This window comes from Macrobrachium nipponense, chromosome 23 (genome assembly GCF_015104395.2).
Source record: "Macrobrachium nipponense isolate FS-2020 chromosome 23, ASM1510439v2, whole genome shotgun sequence".
NCBI lineage: Eukaryota > Metazoa > Arthropoda > Malacostraca > Decapoda > Palaemonidae > Macrobrachium > Macrobrachium nipponense.
This window is the reverse complement of record NC_061090.1, coordinates 16,897,999-16,913,810: the sequence shown is the minus strand read 5'-3', so window position 1 is coordinate 16,913,810 and position 15,812 is coordinate 16,897,999. Positions and strand designations below refer to the sequence as shown.

The 15,812-nt window shown below is 37.2% G+C and overlaps 1 protein-coding gene across 12 annotated transcripts in view; it reads left to right on the top strand.

The window, feature by feature from the left end:
* Positions 1-15,555, top strand: part of LOC135199060 (BTB/POZ domain-containing protein 3-like) — a 98,809-nt gene extending 83,254 nt beyond the window's left edge. For 11 of the 12 annotated variants that reach the window (XM_064227024.1, XM_064227018.1, XM_064227030.1 and 8 more), the window contains one exon: positions 15,375-15,555. The gene's annotated coding sequence lies outside the window, so the exon portion shown is untranslated. Of the gene's footprint in view, positions 1-13,853; positions 13,994-15,374 lie in introns of all 12 variants that reach the window. The other variant, XM_064226985.1, reaches the window with a different exon arrangement.
* The last annotated feature ends 257 nt before the right edge of the window (positions 15,556-15,812 follow it).

Sequence of the window (15,812 nt, the reverse complement as noted above, 5' to 3'; positions counted from 1 at the left end):
GAATAAGAAAGTAGAATTTTGTGTTGTAAATTGCCTTCGCATTTACAGATAATCAGCTGATTCGCCATCACTGCTAGCCCGCGCTGGCCAGCTCGCTCACGTGTTTCACCTCGCATCGCTCACTCACTCGCTCGCTGAGCGAAGTTTCATTTCACTTCGTACTTAACGTAACCTCATTCACAAATGTTTGCTAACATCGTTTTAAAATCCTTACCGTCATTTCACTGTTCACAGGGACCTAGTAATCTTACATAAAGTTAACGTAAATCTTCAAGTAGAATAAAATACAAGAATTGTTAACGTAAAACGCGTCTTTGTAAAATTCATATGTAAACGCAGATCATTTCATAAGCGCAAGCCGCTAACATTAACGTAAAAATCGTTCACCACGAGCGCGTTATCATTTTCATAAAACGTTACCAATAGCAATTCTTTCATTAAACGTTAACGTAAGTAGATCATTTAACGCAAGTTGCGTCATATTAAACTAACATTAGTAGTTCAATTCAAATATAAGGGAGTTCATTCATATATCATTTTTCACCCTCTCCGAGAGAGAGAGAGAGAGAGAGAGAGAGAGAGAGAGAGAGAGAGAGAGAGAGAGAGAGAGAGAGAAAACCAGAACACAGTATTCATGAAGCCAAGAGTACTACATCTTACCATTAATTATAGCATGCAGAATTAACATTATTTTAGTCTCTTGTGTCTTTCATTTACACAGCGTGATACGTACGCGCATGTGTCCAATTGCAGTTTGCAAGCATTTATTTATTTTCATTTATACGAAGTACTTCAGCGAGGGACTGAGCATTTCTAAAATTTCCATTACCTGTCGTTGCCCGAGTGGTCTTTTCATTTTCTTTATCACGAAAGACTTGCGTATACTGCAAGCACAATTCGCACAGTGTGCCACGCAAATTCATTACTTCCAGACAGGGAAGTCGTTACCAGTTTAGGACTCGCCACCACCAGTGCACATCAGGTCTTACCATTTTACAGTGCCACTAATTCTTGACCCTGTCCATCGACTGGCTGCTGGAGTACTCCCACCTTTTACTTTCTCTCCTCCACTATTACCCCCTGCTATGAGCAGTACCATTTCTCTTCAGTATATTTAAGTATACTGCATTTAGTGTCGTCCGACGGGACACACCAGCACGATACCAGTGCTCCAGACAAGGAACGCCTCCTCATAAGTGCCGTGCACCTGTACAGGCCATACAGGTAGCCATTCTACCTGCGTGTCCGTCTGCAGGAACGCCCATTAGTGTGACGTGCGCCGCACACTCCATTTGATTGTCCGCCTCATCAGAAGGTGCCAATCCCCAAAGTGCCACAGAGCACCCAGTTCTTTAAGACTTTTTCATCCGAGCCTCCACTGCAGCCTAAGGAAATGGCTTCGGCTGCCCAACCACATATATCCATGGAGTTGGAGAGGCTCCAGACACTCATGGATCTGGGCATGAACGCCGGTTACACTGGGCAGGAACTCACCCAGTGGGTGAAGGGGCAGGTGGATGATCTGCTCCTGCAAGAGAGAGCCGCCAGAGAAGCCACGAGGAGGAAGGCAAGCAGAGGAAGGAAGGACAGCAGAGAAGGAAGGAAAAAGAAGCAGAGAGGAAGGAAAAGAAGCAGAGAGGAAGGCAAGGGAAGAAGAGAGGAAGCATGAGCTAGCTCTCAAGGAGAAGGAGCTCAAGGTGGAGAAGGCACGACAGGTGAACGCCGAAGCCCTAGCCATGCAGCCAGCTCCCAGCCCCACGCCTACGGTGTCGTCCAATCCTATTGCCAGCATTAACGCTCTCATCCCGAAGTGGACTGAGGATGAGCCCGAGGCATGGCTGGAAGAAGTGGAAGCCTTATTCGAAAACTACCCTACCACTGAGATAGAGAGGGCCGCCCTGCTTGCCAAGCACCTGGACGGCAAGGCTAAGACTGCCCTCCGCTCACTGGATCAGGGTCAGCGAGGGGACCTGGTGGAAGTTCGCCGGGTCATTACAAAGGCCTATGAAATCACCCCGGAGAGGTGGAGGCAGCGTTTCAGAGGTCAGGCAAAAGGAAGTTGGTTGGGGCCTGGGGAGATTACTCCTACCACAAAATCCAAGCCGGAAAGCGCTGGCTCGAGGCCATGTCATGCACCGAGTTTCCAGGACCTGTTTTAACAGGATCATGCCTGGAAGGACAGACCTCTACCAGTGTGTACCTGGGCCACTCGCAGTGCACCTTAACGACAAGCAACCCAAGACACTTGCGGAAGCTTGTCGCCTGGCTGACGACTGGGAGACCTTCAAGCACAACCCCCTCTCACAGCACCGCCCACCGACCGAAGCATAGTTGCCACCGGTCATCTCCTCTGGATCCACTCGGCCAAAGGACGCCCACCAAGGACACCCACGGACTTGCCACGTTTGCAAGAAAAAGTGGTCACCTCGCAGCAGAGTGCCGCCTCAAGAGCGCTGAGACGCACAAACCCCCTCAGAACCCTCCTAGGCCACCGAACGGTGCCTCAGCCTCCTCTCAAGACCAATCAGATGCCTTCCGGAGACCAGCCCAGCAGAGGGACTCCTGCAGAGCCTGTGGGGCTACAGGGCACTACTCCCCTGGATATCCCGGGTGCCCCAAGCACGTGCCTTCGACCAGGCACGTCCACCTGATCAGTGCCACAACCCCCTCGACCGTTATGCCCGAGTCCAGGTCTCACCCTGAGCGGGTGTGGACCACTTCAGTCACAGTGGCACCCCTGGATGGCTCTACCCTACCTGTGACTCTGCCAGTTGCGGTAGATACCGGCTCCGATCTTTGCCTTCATAGACAGGGACCAAGTGCCACCAGTGCCACCGTCGACGAGCACATCAGGTGGGCCATGACTTGGGTCGAAGGGCAGTCCAAGACCGTTCCCCACAGTCGTCCTGCAGGTCACAACTCCTTGTGCACCAAACCTCACCGCCTAGGTGTAGTGCGTACGATTCGGCATGGAGTAGGTTTCCTATTTGGGACGGGACCTCCTCTGGATGGATGTCCCATCCCCACACCACTCCAGGGCCAAGCTACCTCACCACATCAAATCACGGCCAGAGAGGACTCTTCACCTGTGCCAGAGCACACTGCCAGCCTTGGTGACTCCACAGATTTCGCAACCTGTGGGCCATCTCGGCCTTACCGTCCTATGCCACAGAAGAAGTTCTCGAACCAGTTCTGCCGAGACTGTGGCCGCAAGGGTCACATGTCTGCCAACTACGTAGGTGCGCGAATTACAATATTCCTGCCATCGCAATGGCAGTTACCAATCCTTCGTTACTAGACCCCCAGCTCATGGCCCTATAACCGTCGCACCCCTCCAAGGTCATTATACCACCAAGCCTGTCAGAGCCTTTGATGACATCCGGCGCTCAATCTCCCCCTGATACGGGGAAGATCAAATCCCCCGAGGGGCTACCATTGATAGACGGCAACTGATCACGATTGAAGGCATCAATCATAGTAAGATGATCCTTCCCACCGTCCAATTGAGAGTCGTATGACCTCACCTTGCCAAGGTATGTACACTTGCAGTTGCAAGCTACCTTTCCAGGAGGTTACGACCTCATCCTAGGGCATGACCTCGAGGTTCTCCATTTCCAAAGGGCAAACGCTGAGAGGTATTGCACCTCCGGTACCCGCCACAGGTCCAATCGACCTCAACACTCTGCCAGTGCCACTTGGCAGCACTGGGCAGTGCCAAGCTCCGTCCAGCCTGGACGTAGAGCCACCACCGAACTTGACCTCTGCGCCTGGCCCTGAGCTAGCGCCGGCGCCTAACCTAACCAAAGGATCCTCCTACAGGAGATCCTCCAACAGGCATGGAGCTACCGCAGCCCATGGCCAACCAAAGTCCATGAGTCTTCTTCACCCTCACCACTGTCGCCGAGGGATGAACCTCCGGCAGACCTAACCTTCATACCTCCTCTGGAAAACCAGGAACTGCCCGACCATCAGTCAGCCTGGAGTTTTCCCCTTACGACGGCTGTCGCAGCAGCCGAAGTGAGGGCCTCCCCTGCAGTAGGTTCCACCTCTACGACGGTTGCTGCAGATACCGAAGTAGGGTGTTCTCCTGCAATCCCTCAGGCTACCACTGCCTCTGCTCCTGCCGGCGTCTCTGGCCTTTCCCCAGAGTCGGTGCCTCCGTCTACTCCTAGGACTGATATAGCCAGGTCCTGGAGGAATAAGAAGAAGAAGAAGAAGGGACGTAGCAAATCATTAACATACTAACAAAAGAGCCACATGCCTCTCCTTGACACCTGTGCCCGAGTACAGTGTCGCATTCAAACTGCAGAGTGATCCTGGCACCTACCCAGAGGAAGGTAGCCAGCCTGATCTCTGCCAGTACGCACGAAACCCTCTAACCCCTAGCCTTCGTAATACTAACCCTCACTTAAATATAATTACCTCATTGCATTTCCATCCTGGTCAACTAACCACTCATCATCCCCATGCATCATTACCTCTTATCATGTATTTTAACAATTCCGTCGCTGAACTACTGCTGTGCGTACCACACTCTGGAATGATTGCGTCTTCATTTAACTGTATTGAGTAGGTTAGGCTAATGATTTAGTACCAGGGCATTAGGTTAGTAGCAAGTAGAATTTTCAAGTAACCTTATCTAGGGGTAGAGTAGACTGTCGTCACAAGACAACCCGTAGTTATTACTTAGGCTAGACTACATTACTCCATTAAGTTAGTACACTTAGCATCTCCGCCTATAAGTTAGGTAGGCCACTGTAGTTAGCTGTATCGCCGCTCTAAAGACTTCAAGTTAGATTATGGAGAACTGGGTAGTTGAGACGATCAATCTATTAAAGCCAAGACCTTCAACGCCAAAAAGGGAGTGAATGCCTTCTTAACAGGGGGAGCTGTGACGTTCATAGATCGTTCGTCTACCCAGATATCAATGAATTAATTTGATTTGGAAAACGGCAGCCATTTCTTCCAAATATCAGCTGATTTTTAGTAAACGCGGGAAACCCAAAACCCGCCAGCTAGAGATAGGGAGTTCCCCATTTGGGGGAAAAGAGTCTTTTGTCAGCTTTAGGGACGTATCTCAAAAGGGAAGGATGTAGGCAGATTGGTACTTCTTAGACCTATATCATAAGCTCTCTTTCCTGTGACCCCTCTGCTGGCTGTATGCTTGTTGTTTTTCCCATTGATTTGCCATTGATCGTGGGGGGTTAAGTTGACTTCCAACCCCCAAGCAACCCACCCTGAATTCTGTCTTCAGTCGGCATGCCGAGAACGTGACGGACTGGATGTCCCACCACCTGCCTTCCTGTTAGGCCTATCTAGGGCGTGAGTGGTGCGCCAAGATACCCAGGCCCAAGACAAAAGGGGGGCCACGTTTTTCTACAAAGGTCCACACTGAACATTGCATCCAGGTACGTCTTGTGAAACAGCATAATGCCAGTCCCTTATCACCTATTATCATTTTGATCCTCATTCTCCCAATTCAATTTCCAGCAACAAAAGGAATTCATCCTTTTGTTCCCTCTCACTGCCTCATGGCCGCATGCTTCCCCTTGTGATCGTCCCAGCCAATGGAGTCATTGTCATACTTCAGTGAACATTCAAAAGTTACCTTGCTCCCCAGTATTAGAGAAAATTAATTAATCAAAGCAAGAAGTCCATTTTTCTTTTATCTCGTTTAATCTGGGATTCTTTTCCAGATTCCATGAGTCACGTGCCGTCTCTCTGCCCGCAAGTGTGCATTACCCAAGTTTTATGAAACCAGCTCGAATTAGTCACACTTTAGCCAGCTACCCACTTGTGAGAGATTATAAGCCCCAACGTGGGGGCCAATATCATTTACCTTTTCTCCAGGCCAGCACGGGCCTTTTTGTAAATAAATAGCTGTAAAGTAACGAGCTGAGTTTTCTGGCGACCTTTTCCTCTAAGAAGTAATTCATTAATAATCAGTTTTACGGTAAGTTCAATTAATTTCAACTTGTCTTCCTTCATTATTTCCGTTACGGTTATCTAGCCTCTCTCAAGGCCAGCTAAATACGTAAATTATATAATATATATAATTATATAATATTATAATTATATATATATTATTTATATATATAATCTATAATATACTAATATATATATCTATATATATATATATATATATATATATATATATATATATATATATATATATAAGATATATATAGATTTATATATAGATATATATATAGATAGATATATATATATAGATATATATATATATTATATATATATATATATATAGATAATATATAGAGATATATAGATATATATATAAGATTATATATAGATATATATATATATATATATATATTATATATATATAGATATAGATAGATATCTATATAGATATATATATATATATATATATATATATATATATATATCATATACAAATTTAAATATATATGTATGTTATATATATATCTATATCTACATTTTGATATATATATTATATATATATTATATATATATATATATATACATAACATATAAATATATGTATGTATATATATATCTATATCTACATATATTAATATATATATATATAATAATATATATATATATATATACCCATAGATTATAGATAATATACGATGATACATATCTATATATAGATATATATTTTAATATATATGATATATCTAGATATATATACAATATATATATATATATAGATATATAATATATATAATTGTATGTATGTATATATATGTGTATATATATATATAATATATATATATATATATATAATATATATATATATAATTATATAGATATAAATAGATTATATATATAATATATATATATATATATATATATAATATATTCTAACATTTTGGGATAGTAGGTGGGGCAATTTTAATGAATTCCTTTCAAAATTAAATGCCATTAGTGCCTAGCATCAAATTTATATATAATATATATATATATATATATATATATATATATATATATATATACATATATATATATATATATATATATATATATATATATATATATGTATGTACACATATATAGTATATTACTATATATTAATATATATTTTTATAATAATTTTTTTTTTTTATAATATAATTATTATTTATTATATATCCATATAATTATCTATCTATCTATCTAACTATATATAGGATATATATGAATATTAGAGATATATACATAGATATATTATTATATATATATATATAATATAATATATATAGATATATAAATGATATATGATATAGAGATACTATACTATTACAATATAATTATATATACAGATTATATATATATATTTTTATATAAATTAGATATATATTTATATTATATATATATATAATATATATATATAATTAGAAATTAAATATATTATTTATTTATATATTATATATATATTAGAATATATATATATATATAGTAATATATATATACTATATATATATTACATCATCAGATATAAATAAATTATATATAATATAATATATATATAGATATTCAATATATATTATATATATTATATTATATTATTTATAATATATATATTTATTTAGATATAGATCGATATAGATATATAGCATATATAAAATATAATATTATATAGATATATAATATAATTTATTTTATACATATATATATAATAATAGATATTATATATTATTATATATATATATATTCATATATAGATATGTGTATATTTATATGTTATACATATATTATTATATATATTTATATATATTGTGACGAAGTGCCAAGTATCTGGTTACTACACTTACCATTCATTAACTGATACCTCACAAAAGCCAGACACCTGAACCCTCATCACAGGTATTAAACGACTGAATACTCTAAAGGCAACAGTGACTCCTTAACAACTTACCAGTATTGCAGAAAATCAGACTAAGTTCATCAAAACAGGTTTGAGGTAATCTTGTAAGTAATTAAATTAATCAAAGGGCATCACTCCATCAACAACTTTAAAAGTCTAAGTATTTCCCTGATTTCAGAAGTCTAACTACTTCCCTGGTTCTAAGTCACTTCAAGTTAATGAAGGAAAACAGATCAATTACCACTCTATGTTTCTACCTAACATCAATATAATCAAATGCAAATATACTGGTTAGACTTGAAAATACTTATAAAAATTTTAAATACAAAAATTTATTAATAAATTCAAAGTTTATAAGTGAAATTCACATAAGGGAAAATTACTGTTACTTGAAAACAAAGTAAAGTTTAATTAATTCTTGAATCAATTAAGTAAAATTAAATAAAAATTAATTTATCACAAAATGCGAGAAAATTAGTTCAATCAAAATTCAAAAGTGTTAGGCAATAATTGAAAATTTGAAATTAATTCACAAGTGCTAAACAACAATAAAACTTGAAAAGAATTCTAAGTAAATGCAAATTAATTCTCAAGTGTTAAATTTAATTAAATGTGCAATGATTAACCAATGAAAATAATTAAGTCAATTAAATTGTGAATGCAAATGAAAATACAGAAAAATGGGGACTATCAAAATTTGCAAAAAGCGTTAATCACACAGAATATAAAATAAAAAGGCACACTTCAATAACAAAATGAACAAATGCACAAAAATGAAACAAACACAAAACACAAAAATTTGCAATGTGTGAAAGTGTAAATCTTTTCACTCAAAACATTGTAACCATCAGTTTTTACCAAACCTTCGTAACCATCAGTTATTAGTTATTAGATAACCACTGTTCCTATCAGTTATTAGTTGTTATCTAGCCACTGCTCCTATCAGTTATTAGTTGCTACTAATAAAAATATAACACACTTTACCTTCTTGGTATACCAATTTCTTTCTTTCTTTCTTTCTGCAGCTCGTTTCACACTTTCATAAAACCAGGCGCCGTTACGAAACAATGTTTGTTCAGATTCCACAAAAAACACTATTTAACACTAAATAAACTCTAAGAAATATCAAATATGAAATTCTCAAGTTACGAGTGACCATTCAGTATGAAATCGTTGCGTTACTTTAAGATCATAAGTGCTATGCGATAGAGAGAGAGATGTGAACACCTCGAGTATCTAAGATCTAATAAAATTCTCTACCTTTACGGAAGCTGGACAGGGGAGATGACAAAACTTTTTTGGGCAATAATGCTTCCAGAAGCTTCAAAATCTTACGCAACTTTACATACAAAATGTGTAATATGCACGTAGCTTTGACAAAGACATACACGTATGAGACGATTCTGCTCAACAGACACGTCCCTGATCGAAATGGAGGTTGAGCGATAATTAAGACTGACATGTTTTGATTACAACGTGAATACTCGAGCCCTCTTAATCTCGGGGAGATGAAAAGTTACTGAAACAATTATAGCTTTGAACAGACAAAGAAAATCTCTGTCTTTCTACATTCTATGTTATGTATTATTCTTTTACAATATGTAATGCAGAAATCTGAACACACCTTTAAAACATCCTATCTCTAAGCTATCTAGGAATCTGAAAAAATGTTGCACAAAATCTTATACACAATATTTTATACAATCGAAGAGGTGATATATGCATATTGAAAGTAGCAATTTATAATAATATATATGTATATATATATATATATATATATATATATATATATATATACTATACATACATATATCTATATATATATATCTATCTATCTATCTATCTTATAATATATATATATATATATATATATATATATATATATATATATATATATATATATATATATATATATATATATATATATATATATATATATTAAAGCATATATAACTGATTTATATATAGAGTATATCTATATAGATCCTCTGCTCTCTCTCTCTTTCAGTCTTCTCCATCTCTCTCTTCAGTCTCTTTCTTCTCTCTCTATATATATATATATATATTACATATATATATAATATATATATATATAATATATATATATATATATATATATATATATATATAGCAAAGTTAAACACTGTATCCGTGTTCTAATATGTTGTAGGAAGCCCACTAAAATTCGGAAAAAATTGAAAGTTTTTTTTATTTAAGCTTTCGGAGAGTACCTTCTCTCCCTCTTTCAGTTTATGTAACTTTTATTTCTCTTTCTGAAAGAGGGAGAGAATGTACTCTCCGAAAGCTTAAATAAAAAACTTTCAATTTTTTCCGAATTTTAGTGGGCTTCTTACAATATATATATTTACTTTATAATATATATATATATATATATATATTATATATATATATATTATAAATATATATAATATCTACATACATAATATATATATATATATATAATATATAGATATATATATATATATATATATATATGTCTGTACTTATATATATATGATGTATATATATATATATATATAGCATGATATATTTATATATATATATATATATATATATACAGATAGCACATACATATATAAGTTTTTATAACATATATATATATATATATAATATACAAATAAATATATATATAATATCACACATATATATATATCTATATATATATATATTATCATATAATTTATAATTATATATATATTATATATATATATATATATATAGTACATTACATATATAATATATATATATATAATATATATTATTTATATAATATATATATATATTTATAAATATTTATATTTTTAACATTAACATATATATTATATACATATATATATATAATATTATATATATATTTATATTATACATATATATATATATATACTATATATATATATATATATATTTATATATATATACCACAAAATATTTTCCAAGCCACTGATTGCTTAAGTTAGGTTAATCTACACTCTAGGCTTTTAATCTGTGAAATAACTGCACTTTTAAGTGATATGTCAATTCCTTACCAACTACATGACCCTTCAATTTTTGTTTTATTTGTATCCTGTGTTTCATGCGTTTTTGTCTATTGTTTTTGGCCTTTTCCCACATCCCTACATTTGCAGCTTATGGAGGCACCCTAAAGGGAATCAGCAATTGTCGGATGACCCAGGGTGTTTATATACTACTGTTCTTGTCATTACTTACAACACTGATGTATTTTGTTTAAAGTTTTCCCCGTTAAAGTTGTGTAACATATGGAAACAGATCTCTCAGAGAACCCAAGTTAATCATTCCATGCTAATCTGTGTAAAGAATTGACTCTTTTAAATTTGTAAATGATTTTGAGGCAATTATGTGTATACATATATATATATACATATATATATATATATATATATATATATATTATATATATATATATATATATATATATATACACACACATAATTGCCTCAAATTTATTTACAAGTTTAAAGTAGTCAATACACACACACACACACATAATTGCCTCAAATTCATTTTCAAATTTAAAATAGTTAATTCTTTACATAGAATAGCATGGAATGATTAACTTGGGTTCTCTGAGGGATCTGTTTCCATGTTACACAACTTTAGAAATTTTCAAGGTTAGTTGCAATTTGTTACTTGTATTAGGTTAGGTGCAATTGCCAAACCAGCTAGTCTAGGCTAGCCTGTTAAGCAGCCTGGTGGATAATGGCTACGTTTAGTCATTGAAATGTAGACTAGCCTCCTAAGACTAGTTCCTACCTAAACACCCAGATCAAATTATGATAAGCCCTCAATTTAGTGAACTTCTTCAGCCATTGGGCCATTACTAAAATGTGATGTATTCATTAAATTGGGAGGAACTTAGATAATTTTTATTATTATTATTTTCCGCCCCATGGGAATGCAAACTATAGCCTTGTATGCAAGAGTATTCCTCAGTGTGAGCTGGAAATTGGTATTGAAACTTGAAAACAAGCTAGTTTCTTGGTGGTAGGTGTTGTTTAACTTTAGCCACAATTGAGACAATTACCTGCTGCTCTCTTTTCGACTGCTTTGATGAAACCCCTTTCTTTTCTCTGTACTGGTGTGTTTGTATGTTTTTGATGCTGATTGCTGACCCATAGGAAAGTGTGAGCAACAGAGTTGTTTTTTGTTTTGTTTTTTTATGTAAACAAGGGTTGGCCCCTTTATGTCCTCCCTTAACAGAGGATCCCAAGCAGTTATGTTCTTTGTGCAGGGTAGGACTTGCAGCCCCTGACAGTCCCAGCAGAGGGTTTGCTGGCTGGTCTTCTTTGCAGTGGAAGAGGTTTGGCAAAATGCATAGGAAGGCCAGGTAATATTTGCCATTATCTGCAGGGGTAGAATTGAACTTCTTTGGTTCCTCCCTACCATACTGCCCCCCCCCCCCTTATCTTCTTACCCCTCCTGCTCATTCTCCTCTGGCTGAGTTTGAGAGGGATATATTCATGGAGGTGATAGGCCAGCACAAGCTCTTTGCACATGAAGCTTGTGAGCCAGCAGGCACTCTGAAAGTGATGACCCATGTCTTTCTACCGAGTTCTCCCTTGGTGAGACCTTCAACTCCTCCTGCTATGTTGTTTATTTTGAAGTATCTTAAAAATATGTGGCCTTCTTTAGTTGTTGTAGGTGATGTTTTTTTTTTTTTTGCCTTGACTAAGAGATCCTCTGCTCTAGCTCCTGGTGTTCCAGCCTAGGAGCTCAAGGCTGTCAAGACTCCTGTTGTTTTGGTATTTCCTATAGAAAAAGCTGTAGAATGGGATCGGCACTGTCTTCCGTCTTGAGTTCAGACGGAGGATTCACACATGACCAACCTGACTTACAGTACCCTTGTATACTTTCTATCCAGGGAGCATTCCCATATAGTACATGATAATGTTCATCCATAACCTCTACTAGTTTGGCTTGGGCTGATCATGGGGAGACAAATCAGGGAGTTGACCATGCCTTGTAATGTGTTCATTTTATCATTTTGTTTCAGTGTCTTACCAAACAATTACACAGTTGTAGGGTCCCCACGCAGCAGACCAAAATTCAAACTTCGCAGTGGCACTCCCATCACTAGTACACGTGACAGGGGATCAGCCCACTTTCATCCAACAGTGATATCTTTGATCTAATAAGGTCTTACGAGATATCTGAGTGTCCAAAGGACTCGATGGCATGGAACCTAGATGCCGTACTGAAGGGGTTGTTGAGTCCAGCATTTTAGCCCATACGATCGACATCCCTAAGGAACTTAACTAAGAAGACCTTATTTTTAGTAGCTGTGGCATCAGCAAAGCAAGTTAGTGAGCTGCAAGCAATGGAAAAGAGAGTAGGTTTCACTCTGTGGGATGCAGTCTGCTCTCTGTGCCTTAATTTTCTCGCCAAGAATGAGAATCCTTCGAATCCTTGATCTCGATCTTTCGTTCTGAAGAATTTGACAGATATTCTTGGAGTATAGGAGGAAGAAACAGTAGTGCCTCAGGTTACAAAATTAATCCGTTCCGAAGCGGCCTTCATAACCTGATTTTATCGTATCGAGAATTAAGTTTTACATGTAAATTGCCTAATTCATTCCAAGCCCAACAAAAACACCACAGTAATTTTTATAATAAAGCTAAATTGACCAATAAACAATGAAATACAACTATTTGGACCATTCAATACCTAATCTAACCATTACTGTACCTGTAAATAAAGTGTACTATTAGTGTACAGGGTACAAGAAATACTGTACGTACATGTACGCATGTATGTAGTAAAATGTGGAACCTTACCTTTCGAGTGAGGCAATGTCCGAAAGTGGCGACAGAGGAGGAGGACAAACGGCCGAAAACATGAACACTTGACTTTACCAAACATTAAAAAATGGCAGAAAACATTAACACAACTTTACAAAACACATTAACAAATGGCAGAAAACATTAACGCTTAACTTTACGAAAAACTTAAAATTAAATTAATTTCTTTTGCCTTTTTTCAGATTTTTTTAATTCCTTAGCGATCACACTCAACTGCATGCCAGCCTCATACTTCTTGATTATCTCCATCTTCGTCTCCATAGAAAGCACCCTCTTCTTTCCGTGAACTTCAGCAAGATTCTTGGGACCCATGGCTTATAACGTAAGTAATTAAGTTCACACACAACACGATAAAGTAACTTACAGTACAACGAAAGCGAAATCACTAGCACGAATTTACGTTAACAAACGAAATCTACATGAACAAACAAATTCCACGTGTGTATGATAACGCTGCCGAAACGAAATGGTTGAGGAACTCCCTTACGTAGATGCATGATGGGATAGATGCTGACCAGTAGGAGAGCAGGATCTTACGGCAGTAACTAGCATCAGGAACCAATGGGAGAGCAGGAGGATGGTGGCGAATCTACTGAGTTGACAGCGCGGGTTTTAAAATTGTTCTCAGCAGCCCAGGCAAATCTCAGACTTTACCCTTTCGCAACCTGAATTATTTTCGTACACAGAAGCAAAAAAATCTTCGTCTTTGCCTTCGTCACCTGGATTTTTCGTATGTAGGGACTTTCGTATGTAGGGGTATGACTGTAGACAACTTTGCCCTGTGGGGGCTCTGAGATACTACCTCCACAGAAGGGAGAAGATTAGGGGTATCTTATGTCATCATCTCATCTGTGGTGTTCAGTCAAAGACCTGTCTCATCCACTTTCTAAGAACACTATCTCCTACTTAGGGAGCAATTCATAGAAGCTCACTCCCAGATGAAAGATGACGACTTTGCGTTACTTAAAGTTAAAGTTCACGAAGTTACAGCGGTCGCCACTTCAAAGGGTTTGGTTTTTATGGTTTGGTGTAGGTTACAGTTTTGTTGATTGTTTGTTGTTTATTTCTGGGCTTCGCCTAGGGGAAGGGCATTTTTGTTTTTGTAACATTCGTCGAATCAGTGGTGTGCCCCCATGACTTCAAAGGTTATCCAACTTGAGTAGAGACGAACCTTGGCATGCAATCACTTACTCTACTCTGTAAGATGAACACCGACCAGAGGCAGTAATCACCTGCTGCAGCTCTTTTACAAGGTAAGGTATGACAGGCACTTGTTGGTGCTGATCGTTTTTTAAATTTTCAAGAATTATTATATTCTTTTAGAATTTGAATCAGTCCACATCCTGTGTCCATGCAGTGTGGAATCAGCTGTGTAATTGTTTGGTAAGACCTGAAACAAATATGGAATTTTTAAAACGAAATGAGATTTTGTTTTATACTTACCAAACAATTACATACTCAAAGCCCTCCCTCCACTCCACAGTGGATGATTCATTGGCCGAAGTGAATTTGGAACACCTGATCAGTCATTACCTGCTACTGCCGAGATTGGGTGGATCCCCTGTCACCTGCACTAGTGATGGCAGTGCCACAGCAAAGTTTGAATTTTTGTCTGCTTTGTAGGGAACCTACTGCTGTGTAATTCTTTTGTAATTATAAAACAGAATTTCATTTTATTATAAAAATTCCATTTTCATCCACAGATCAACTTCTCATGACCCTTGGAACATTCATCAAGATGGTGTGTCTGCCTTTCTTTTGGGAGAGGATCCAGTCTACACTTCAGGGGTTCTGTTATGACTCAAAAGGGACCGTTGGTTCATAATAGATCCCCCAAAGGACCCAAAGGTCCTTTTTCAGAGCCCCTACATCTTAGTTGAAGAGGTACTTTCAAGAGAGCAATGAGCATTCTTGCAGTGTAATGATCTTGAGGAAGTGACCACAATAGCTTTGTCAAACCCAATCTCATCAGTAGAGCAAACTTTTGTTCTCCTCAAAGATGGAAACAAGTTTCCATGTAGGAATATATGCTATCGATTTAGGATTATTATTTAGTACGAGCTGGAAAAGGTCACCAAACTTTGAAAAAGGATACATGAACTCCAGTCAAGGTGGTGAAATGGGGGAAGCTACTGTCAGAG